Raw genomic sequence first — 10,494 nt, 5'->3', positions numbered from 1 at the left:
ATGGTGGTGGTGGTGGATGGTGGTGGTGGTGGATGGTGGTAGTGGATGGTGGATGATGGTGGTGGTGGTGGATGGTGGTGGTGGTGGATGGTGGTCCACTGTCTTCTGGAAAGTGTTCATCTCAAACATTTTTAGCGTTTCACTCATACCTAATAGGTTGATGACTTGTGAGTTGTGTGTAAAGTTTGGGCTTTTAGAGACTGATAAGAGTACAACCCCGTGGACTGCAGGTATGTGAATGTGGGCCAAAGCACTTCAGGTCATATTGTGCCACAGTGTGAAAAAGTTGGACACCCTTATTCCAGCAAAGAAAATAGCTGGATCTAGGGCTGATTCCACAAAAGCTTGAAAACTGTCCTCAAAATTCTGACCCATCTGCTGGAATCAGAGAAGTCTCCTGTTCCTTTTCAAAGCACTGTTAGGACTGTATTTTAAATTACCTGAGCATGAATGGAGATGATATTATAAATTGTGCTGGCCTGGCAGGAAAAGCAGGGTGTGTGTCACACTGGTCAGCTCATCTGGGCAGAGGATGCTATGCGTCAGATCATTCTGCCTCGTGTCAGCTCCATCGTTTGAGAAGAATAGAGCACCAGGGGCACATCCACTCAGAGAAGAATTGAGCACTGGGGATGCATCCACTCAGATCTGCTGATTGCATTTAGGTGTCATTAAGAGTTAAATTTGCCTAAGACTCCTGTAAGATCCACGAAGTCTTGTGTGGGAAAATAGAAACACTCCCATTTGCATAATGATTTACAGTTTACAGAGCATTTTCACACACATTGTATCACCAATCTGGACCTCCTCCTTACACTTCAAAATTCTAAACTGTGAGTATGCTGCTTCTGATGTAACCTGGCTGATGTGAAACTTGTGATGTCACATGCCCCGGCACCATGCTTCCTCCAGGAGGTCTCTTTTATCAACCCACCACTCCTACTCTTCCGGAGAGGGTAAGCTCTGGAGATCTCAAGGGTCAAGCATATCTTGCTTAATCCTTGCAGATAGAGCTTGGATTCAGGCTCCTCTGTATTCTGAAGGCCAGAAGAGGAGGAACTGGAGTAGATTCAGACTGAAAGGTGCCTCTCCAACTTTAAGCTGCGTGCTAACTACATGGAGAGTTTATAAAACTAAGAGTCTCACACTGGAGAACTGGGAGGGTCAAGTTGCCATGACTAAAAAGTGCCTAGGTGACCCTTATGCCTGTGGTCCTTGATGATGCTTTGATGTCAGAGTTCTTGAGCATGGGACTCCATTGTGGCTGGACATTTGCCTCATCAGGGGAGTTTAAATCTGGGCCACACTTGCGGACTTTCAGATGCAAAGGGTAAGTTTGCACTTGGGCAACAAAACTGTTAGAAGTCTTTAAGGGTTCTGAAGCATAGTGAAATTTGAAGACCTTGACTATAGCAGGAAATCTGTCATGCCATCCAGCTTTCAAACATCTAGAATTAGAGCTCTCTGGTAGAGCTACAGGGAAACACACTAATGGTATTTTGTATTTCTTAGGTTGACAAAGATCGTTAACACAATCTCATCAGTTCTCAACACCCCAAGCAGGAGGCATTTATTTTTCTCCAGATAATCAGACTCCTCCAGGTGATCTCTAGAGCTGAGTCATGGTAGGATTTTAGTTTTAATTACTTCAATATATTCTCCTGTTTCTTCCCTGGATGATGGAAAAAGTCCAAAGCTACTGGACAGAGGTTTTGAGTTCTATTGTTGACCGCTGATTAGGGAATCGTCTGGTTTTGGAATACATTGCTTTCTCTAGGCTACGCCTCCCTGCTAGACTTATATGCTCTAGCTCCTCTCTGCCTGAACCCAGACGGAAGGAATATGAACACATCTCATCTTTTGCCTGATCCTTTCTCTACCTCTCAAATTGCCACCCACTCTCCAAGCCCAGGCTCAGCTGCCCCTAATCTATTAGACAGGTTTAACCTCTCCCACATTCAAGCTCTGTAATTGTCATTTCTTTGGTTGCATCTTGAAAGAAACTTAGGCAAAGTAAAAGCAGGATGCCCAACCTAGATACTGATAGTTATCAGTTATTGCAGTCCTTTGTTTATTGAATTTTTTACAATTATACACTATACAATGATGCTTTGGTAAATCATGGACTGGCTATGTCACAATAGTCCTGTAATACTATATGGTCTTGGAACATTATGACCATGTTAATGTGTGGAAGCATACTTTGTGATGTTTATAAAATGACAATTTTTAAAAGCATGTTTTGAATAAAGCCTCAAACAGGTATCCTACTGTAATTTTATCTTATACTGCTTCCAAAACGCTAAATTTGCTCATGCGATTTGTCCCTTAAGTTTTCTGAGAAGCAAGTATTCCTGCTATTTTTATAATTTAAGTCTTATGAGAAACTAACTAATTAGAATCCTAATTAAATTAGAATCATCAAAAGATAAGGAATAAATGGAAAATAAAAAAATTACCAGCAATATCGTTACACAAGCGTAACTGGATGGAATTCTAATGTGCCTCTGTCTGGTCTGTTAGATGCACACATTTTTAGAAACAGTTTGTAAGGTTGGCATCTGTGCTTTAAGCACCTGCTTTCCCTTGGAGCTCTGGCATGTGTGCTTCCTCTTGTTGTACCATTACATCTGTGAACATCCCTTTCAGTGGCCATGTTCTATGCTGTAAAGTGTACAGACCAGATTCTGCACATGCACTACCTGGCCGTGAGCCATGGAAGTTGTGTTTTCTTTTCTCCATGTTGAATAAACGATGAAGCGAGGTCTTATGCTAAAGACATGTTTAAATGAATTTGGGGACATTTCTCTGAGCCAATGACAATGTTCTTTGAGCCCTCCCCCTGATTTATGATATTTATTGCAACATGACTGGGGTTAACAATTTACAACCTTATTTCTACAACCAAGCCATATTCAGTTTTAAATTGTAATAATTCACTAAGTTAAAAAAAAGCGCTTTATGTTAGTTTTTATTTCTTTGACTACTAGGGAGTTAGAAGAAGTATCAAAGGTTATTGCATCTTCAAGGGTTGTCTGAGATTTCCTTTGAACTGTCACCTGGGTGACTTCCCTAGCTAGCTTTACCTGTCAACTTGACACAGCCCAGAGTCGTCTGAGTGGAAAGCCTAGATTGAGAAACTGCCTAGATCAGGTGGGACTCGTCTGTGGGGCATTGTTTTGATGCACAAGGGCCCAGGCCGCAGTAGGCAACACTGTGCTGCTGTGCTCGTAGACAGAGAGCCAGCCAGCAATCATCAGTCCTCCGTGGTTTCCCTGCAGTTGTTGCCAAGGGTCCTGTGTGGATGTCCCCCACAGTGGACTGTGACCTGGAAAAGTGTGCTGAACAAACCCTGTCCTCCCCTAAGCTGCCTTTTGTCATAGTGTCATCCCATCCACAGACGGAGTGGACATTGAACATAGAACAGTGACTATTATATACCTCTGTGTACCATAAGCCTCTTAGCCTGGAATTCACCGGTATCCTGTTTAATACACACCCAGTGAGCTTGAGCTCGGCTGAATGCATTGATCCCATCTATGAATGCTCAAACATCCCTGGTCATATTTATTATGTTTGATTTATAAATAGAAAAAATGGTGACAAAGTACCAGCTACTGTGGTAGTAGTCTTGCTGTATGTGCAGTTTTATTACCTCCTTGTTTCCATAGCAATGGGTGTATCATGGATGATGGGGTCCCATTACATAAATACATATGGAATGTTTTACCCTGATTCTCATTTCTAGATGTCTATATTGATAGTGACTCTATTGTTTGGTATATACAAGTTTATTGCTGTTTTCTCATAGTAAGCTTACAGAAGTGAAGTGCCTGGGTCAAATGGGTTAAAACATTCATACGTCACATGTTGTGTACTTTTTTTCTTAAGGAGGCCTGAAAATTGATAGTTGTCTTAGTAACAGGGAATCACTGGTTTAGGAAGCTCAGTGCAAATGGTGAGCTAGGTAAAACTTTGAAAAATTTTATCAATTAATAATTACACATATGTACCTAGTGTTTTAAACTTACACTTTTTAACTAAATAGGCTAAATATTAAAAAACTGCTTACTGATTGTTTTTTTTTTCTTCTGTTAAATTAGTTCTTCATCTTTCTTTACCTAACTGCTCTCTTAATTCCCTGGTTTTTAATTCTTAAGGTTTTGTGGTTTCCTTCTGTTGATATCTTGGTGGTCCCTGGGAACAATAGACAGAGAAATAAAGGCAACACTCGTTGTTTTTCAAGGCTCATACTTGGATCAAGAGAGAAATGGCAAGGTCTGTCCCTAACACTTTGTTTGGCTCTTGAGAATCTATTCTTCATACTGGCTTGCCTTTCCAGCCTTAACACAGGGGGGTGCTTAGTCTTACCACAACTTGATATATGCCATGGTTTTTGGAAGCCTGTCCCTTTCTGAATAGAAACAGAGGGGGAGTGGATAGGAGGGTTTGTGGTCGGAGGAGGAAATAAGATGAGTGGAGGCAGGGGAAAATTGCAGTCAGGTTCCAAAATAAATAAATGAAAGTAATAAAAGAGGGATATGCCATTAAGTCATCTTTAACAGTAGTGTTTGCCATAAGTCAACACTGTCTCTGCCTACAAGGGGATGCTTCCAGCAGGTAGGGTGTCTCATGTGTACTTCAAGGATAAATTTTATACACAAGAGATGCAATTCCTCCAGTTACTTGAAAATAGTAATTTCTTACAAATGGACATGGGGCACACTCATATGTCTGCTTCAAAATCAAGAGAAGACTTGGTAAAACTTCTTAGGTAAGGTTTCTTGTCCTCACACCTAATTCCGGGGGAGAATACGGAGAGAAGAAGAGGATGTGGGAGGGGAGGGTCCATTACCTGTTTCCATAGCAATGCTTTCTTCTTGATGTGTGTCAATGCCTCTGGCCCAGACCTGTTTCAGAGCCAGAATGGACAAGTGTGGATAGACATGAGACAAATCACTTACCACATTAACTAACTGATTACATTCTAATTGGAAAAGAGAGAATGGAGTTGGGTTTAGGAGAAAAGGAGAATAGTTTGGGAAACCGCTTAAAATTTTACCCAAATTGATCACTAAGATCAAGTATAAAAAATACATAGAAAAGAAAGCATATGCATTTAAACACATTTAAAATGTATTTAAGTGTTTTCCATTGTTGGTATTTGGATGAACTGTAACTTTAGCTCTGCATGTGAACGAAAACCTGTGCAGAGTGAGATTGTGGCTAGTGGGACCTCCTCCGTCATGTGTTTCTTTGCTGTCTTTGTTCTCATAAATGGCCCATCTTTAAATATCAAGTAAATCCGGTTTTATCCCATGCTTTTTCAGACCCAGGCTAGCTGGTCTTGGTGAATTCCCGAAGGATCATCCCCATTGTCTCAGTGTGTGGGTGTACCCCTCGCGGTCCTGAGTTCCTTGCTCATGCTCCCCCTCCTTCTGCTCCTGATTTGCACCTTGAGATTCCTGTCCAGTGCTCCAATGTGGGTCTCTGTCTCCTTTCATCGCCTGATGAAGGTTAATATTCAGGAGGATGCCTATATGTTTGTCTTTGGATTCACCTTCTAATTAGCTTCTCTAGGATCGCGAATTATAAGCTCACTGACAATGAGGACTACTGAGAACTCAAGAACAATGGCAATGGGTTTTTGATCCTACTGCACATACTGGCTTTGGGGGAGCCTAGGCAGTTTGGATGCTCAACTTACTAAACCTGGATGGAGGTGGGCGGTCCTTGGACTTCCCACAGGTCAGGGAACCCTGATTGCTCTTCAAGCTGATGAGGGAGAGGGACTTGATCGGGGAAGGGGGAGGGAGATGGGAGGCGGTGGTGGGGGGGGGAGGCGGAGATCCTTAATTGAATAATAAAATTTAATAAAAAAAATAAATATCAAGTAAAATATTATATTAAATCTCTGTGGAGATATTCTTCCTTAATCATTCATTCTGATTTACCCACAGCAAATTTCTCAAAAAAGATGACCATGGTGTGAGACAGCCTTCGTTGCTAAGGTCCTGGGTGTTTAGGATGAGTGTTTTACATTTATTATGAAACAAATGCTATGTCTGTGAAAAGCAACACTTAACAAATGTCATTTAGTCTAGAACACAAAGCTCCCCAAATCTGAACTTAGAAAACAACAACCCATAATATCTAATAAAACACACTAATAAAATCGAGCAGTACTACTATGTGAACATAGATGCTATTACTTAAGTTTTTACTTTAATAAATTTAGTAATTTGCTGCTATGAAGCAACTGCAGTTGGTGTGTGTCAAGTAAGTCTCTTCTAAATGATCGGATGTGCATGGTTGGTAAAGTTAGGTTATCTTAAAGATATGTACTATTTTAAAGGATCTAATATTTCATGAGCTAACTTATAATAATAAAAGCAACAATAATTTCTATTATGAATAGTATTTTATTAGAGCTGGTTGGGATTTAAAACTGAGTATTTGAAATTACATCACATCTATCTTTAGATCTTCACTTACAGAATAATTAGATAGATAACTTGTCTAAAAACAAACTAATGGCTTCTTTATGACCTTTCTGTGTTTATTTTAGGTATTTCAGAATTTTTAATTAAAAAATACATAGTTATCACTTACAACAAAGTAAGCAATGTGCTTTGGAGTGTGAGGGACCCTGTATAGACCTAATGGTGACATTTCTGGGATATATTTTATTTGTAAATAAGTGAAAGTTCTTACATTACTGGATGGATTTTATTGTAACATAGTCACTTTCTGGAACCAGGACCCTGATGGCCAACAAGTCTATTAGAAACAGTTTGCATCGAGCTTCACTGTGAAAGCTGGTGTCAAATAATAAGGGGGAGAATGCTTGAGACAGGCATATGACGTTATCTGGATTCCATGTCTGGCGAAGATTGGGCAAGCACGCCTACCCACATGCATGTGCACACATGAAACAATCCATACACACATACGTACATACAAAATTGTTAGGAAATGGCAGCCTTTTAAAATAGACTGGTGCAGAGGAAGAATTTTCAACTGTCTAGACACTGAAGTTGGGGGTGGGCTGAGTTCAAGGAAGTGAGCTTGAAGTTAGAGGCTGGACTGTGTTTTCATACAGAGAAACGGGCTTCTAATAATTTCTTCTAGTATACAAGAAATCTACCATGGAGGAAAAGTCTTGGCACGAAAATCCTTGCACTAGTTTCCTTTGAAAAAATCGAGAAATGATGGGGAATTTAAGTTGTATAAATGTGCTCTGTATAAAGACCTGGTTTTGTTTCCTTTGGTGGAAGGTGTTACATGGCAAGGAGACTTTATACGGTGTATCCTTACGGGAGGAAGACTCAATGTGTTAGATTAATTTTTTAACAACATTCTACTTGGTAGTGTTAAATGCATTTTCTCTCTGAGCTGTTGTGAATTTAATGGACCATTCTCTGTGTTGGCAGGAGATATTATTATGGGAATTACAATGGAGCATTCCAATCCATATATTTTTAGAGAGTCAAATACAGCTTTTCCCCCTATTATGCTGCCCTAAGACATACCCATGGGGGATTTAAATGCCTGAAAATGAGCAATGCTATTCTGCACTGGGATGTTTGACAGATAAAACAAACACTGGAAACAGTAATTTAATATAGTGACTAACATCTCTAATTTGCATGTGGATTCCACCCAAGTATCTACTGCTAAAAACTGACATCAACCACCCCAGTGGCTAACCTTAGTTTGACTTAAATTTGCCTGAGAATAATATGGAATATTGCATAAATATCAGAAATGTTTTAGGTTACTGTTAGATTTCCGTATGCCTTTTGAATATGATGTATGATATGTTATATCAAAATATACTAGTTTTACAAATTCTTTGAGAATTAATAATACAAGTTTTTAATTCTCTTTCAGGTTTTGGCATCAGTGTTAATCTTAAATATAGAGGATTCAGACGTTCAAAGCAGAAACCCCTTGATATCACAGCTATTAAACTGATTCTTGTTTATTTTTCTGTTGCCGTGATAAAACATGACCAAGGCAAAGTATAAGCGAAATGATTTAATTTGGCTTACAGTCTCAGTGGGTCAGAGGCCATGATAATGGAACTAAGGAACAGTTGTGAGCTCGTGTCTTGATCTAGAATCATATGAGAGAGAGAGAGAGAGAGAGAGAGAGAGAGAGAGAGAGAGAGAGAGAGACTAATTAGATATTATATGAGTCTTCTTAAACCCCAATCTGCCCCCACTGACAAGTCCTCCAAGACCACACCACTAACTTAGGACCAAAGACTCAAACATATGAGCCTATGGAGGCCATTCTCATTCAAAGCACCACCCAGACATTCATTGGATTAGATACTTTACTGGTTTCAATCATAAATGAATGATTTCAACACCGAGTCTGTAATGTGTGTGTCCCAGGATCTCTCCACAGATTTTTTCAAGTGGCATTAGTTGCTTCCTTAGAGTTCTTGGGGACTCAGGGTAAAATAATTTATTCCCACTCTCCTGAACAGTACCTTTTCTTAGCTTTTTAGCTGTGCTGCTTTTAGCTCTCTTATTCTGGTGGAATGTCACTGGAAGCTTTATTTTCTATCATTTTTATAATTTTATTTCGATCATTAACAGCAGCGTTGTGTTTCTAGCCCCCCCCATTTCTTGTTGCCCTTCTTTCTTCGGGCTGCTAAAAGTATCTTTGATTATTTGAACCTGACCTGTATTTATCTTCATTTTCTCTTTACTGTAGATGGGACTGACAGTGTTCCTGGGGTGTGAGCCCTATCTTTTCTCTTTTGGGCTAGCGATCCAGCCTAGGACCTCACTGATATTAGGCAAGTTCTCCCTCCATCTAGTCTTTTCTCTTCCTCTTTCTCCTGGGCCTGGCGTGCCTTCACGATCAATAGTATTCTGTATATTTACCACACATGGAGCCTTCTCTGTCCTTCACTGTGTGCTTAACCTCTGCCTCTGGGGAAACTGGTTCTTTGAACGGTTATATTCCACAGCAAACTCTCAGATGCCACTCTTGTATCATGGTTTATAACAATTTAATGAAGTTTTCTGCCGCCTAAGTCCTCAAAGATGGTCTATTCTTAACACCCTGGGAATGCTATACATCGTTTTGATCAGAAATTTCACACTCTCTCTGTAATTCTAGGTTCACAGTCTGAGGCTCAAACCTTAATGCAAACACACACCTTGAAGACACCGAGGAGGAGGGAAATGCGTTATCAGTGTTCCTGCACATGAACTTTCACGTATAACCACGACTGGTCAACATTATGAGTGGAAAATGCCTAATTTGGTGATCCTATCAACTCTGCTAAGGTTCAAGGCTCGAAATAGAGAGAAATGATGGAGGCGGAGTAGGGGAGACAGAATAATTGATGGACTAGGGTTGCCTCTATTCCAGGTTTGTAGTCACTGACACTTAAGGTGTGTTCTATTTCTAAACAGGGTTGTTTCTGGGATGTCCAAATTTTACTTCCGTTCCCTTATTTCCCATTTAAGGAGATGGTCTTCAGAAAGCATTCACTTGTTTTACTGCAGACTGGAATTTTCCCTCATTTCTCCTTCCGTGATTCTGAAATTGAGACGCAAAGGTCTCACCCTCAAGCCATAGTTAGCTATGGAACAGTGGCACAGTCTTGGTGTCCGGAAGGAGGCCCTTCGCAGAGCCAACTCAGGGAAAGGGGACCACTTCAGGATTAGAGCATGGAGTCTACCTGAAGAGGAAATGAGGAATGACAGGAAACCAGGTGCATGCAGGGGCTTGGACAGAAGGTCCTGGATGGCTGACAAGAGCATCAGCTCCCGGGGAATAGGGTAGCTGTATTTCTAGCTTGTGATGGGATTGATCCTGGCAGATGCCCTGTGAAGGCCAACCCCCACCAGGCAAAGTGTTCACGTTCATGAGATTCCAATAGCAGCAGGTCTCAGGGTCTGTTGCTGTCTTGTCAGAACCCTGGCTAGTCAACATGCCTGTGGGGCTGAGCTCTGCCTTCAGACTCCTCAAGAATCGACTTCCAGGGCCGCCTTCCACCATCCACACTAATTTTCTGTGTCTCAGCACAGAATTTGAGAGCACTTCATTTTTTCTCCCTCACATTCTCTTTACCTTGAAAAACCAAGCCGAATGCATTTAACCTTCCCTTATTATATATGTATTTATTCAATGCAAATGTGCTTTTTGTTGACAAATGTTCTATAGCTGGGTAATGGGGTGGAAGTTTCCCTGAACCTGGAGCTCATGGCTTTGTCTAGTTAAGCTTCCACACATTTCTGTTCTCAGAGCACTAGAGTGACAGGCAAGACCCCTCAGCATTTGCGTGAATGCTTGGGATCCAAACTCTGGTTTTTGTGACAGTGTTCCAAGCATCTTACCAACTAAGCCATCTCCACAAACTCCTCCTCTCCAGTTTGTAGAAATAGGAGCGGCGGGCTGCGTCCCGGCACCCGGCCGCCCACATGGCTAGCTCTACCCGAAATAATTACACGGACACTGTGTTCATTT

At 40.9% G+C, this 10,494-nt stretch overlaps 1 pseudogene; it reads left to right on the top strand.

Moving 5' to 3' along the window:
* Positions 1 to 10,494, top strand: part of LOC101987374 — a 24,757-nt pseudogene that overhangs the window by 3,241 nt on the left and 11,022 nt on the right.

This window comes from Microtus ochrogaster, unplaced genomic scaffold (assembly GCF_000317375.1).
Source record: "Microtus ochrogaster isolate Prairie Vole_2 unplaced genomic scaffold, MicOch1.0 UNK10, whole genome shotgun sequence".
NCBI lineage: Eukaryota > Metazoa > Chordata > Mammalia > Rodentia > Cricetidae > Microtus > Microtus ochrogaster.
This window is presented reverse-complemented; position numbering and strand designations above follow the sequence as displayed.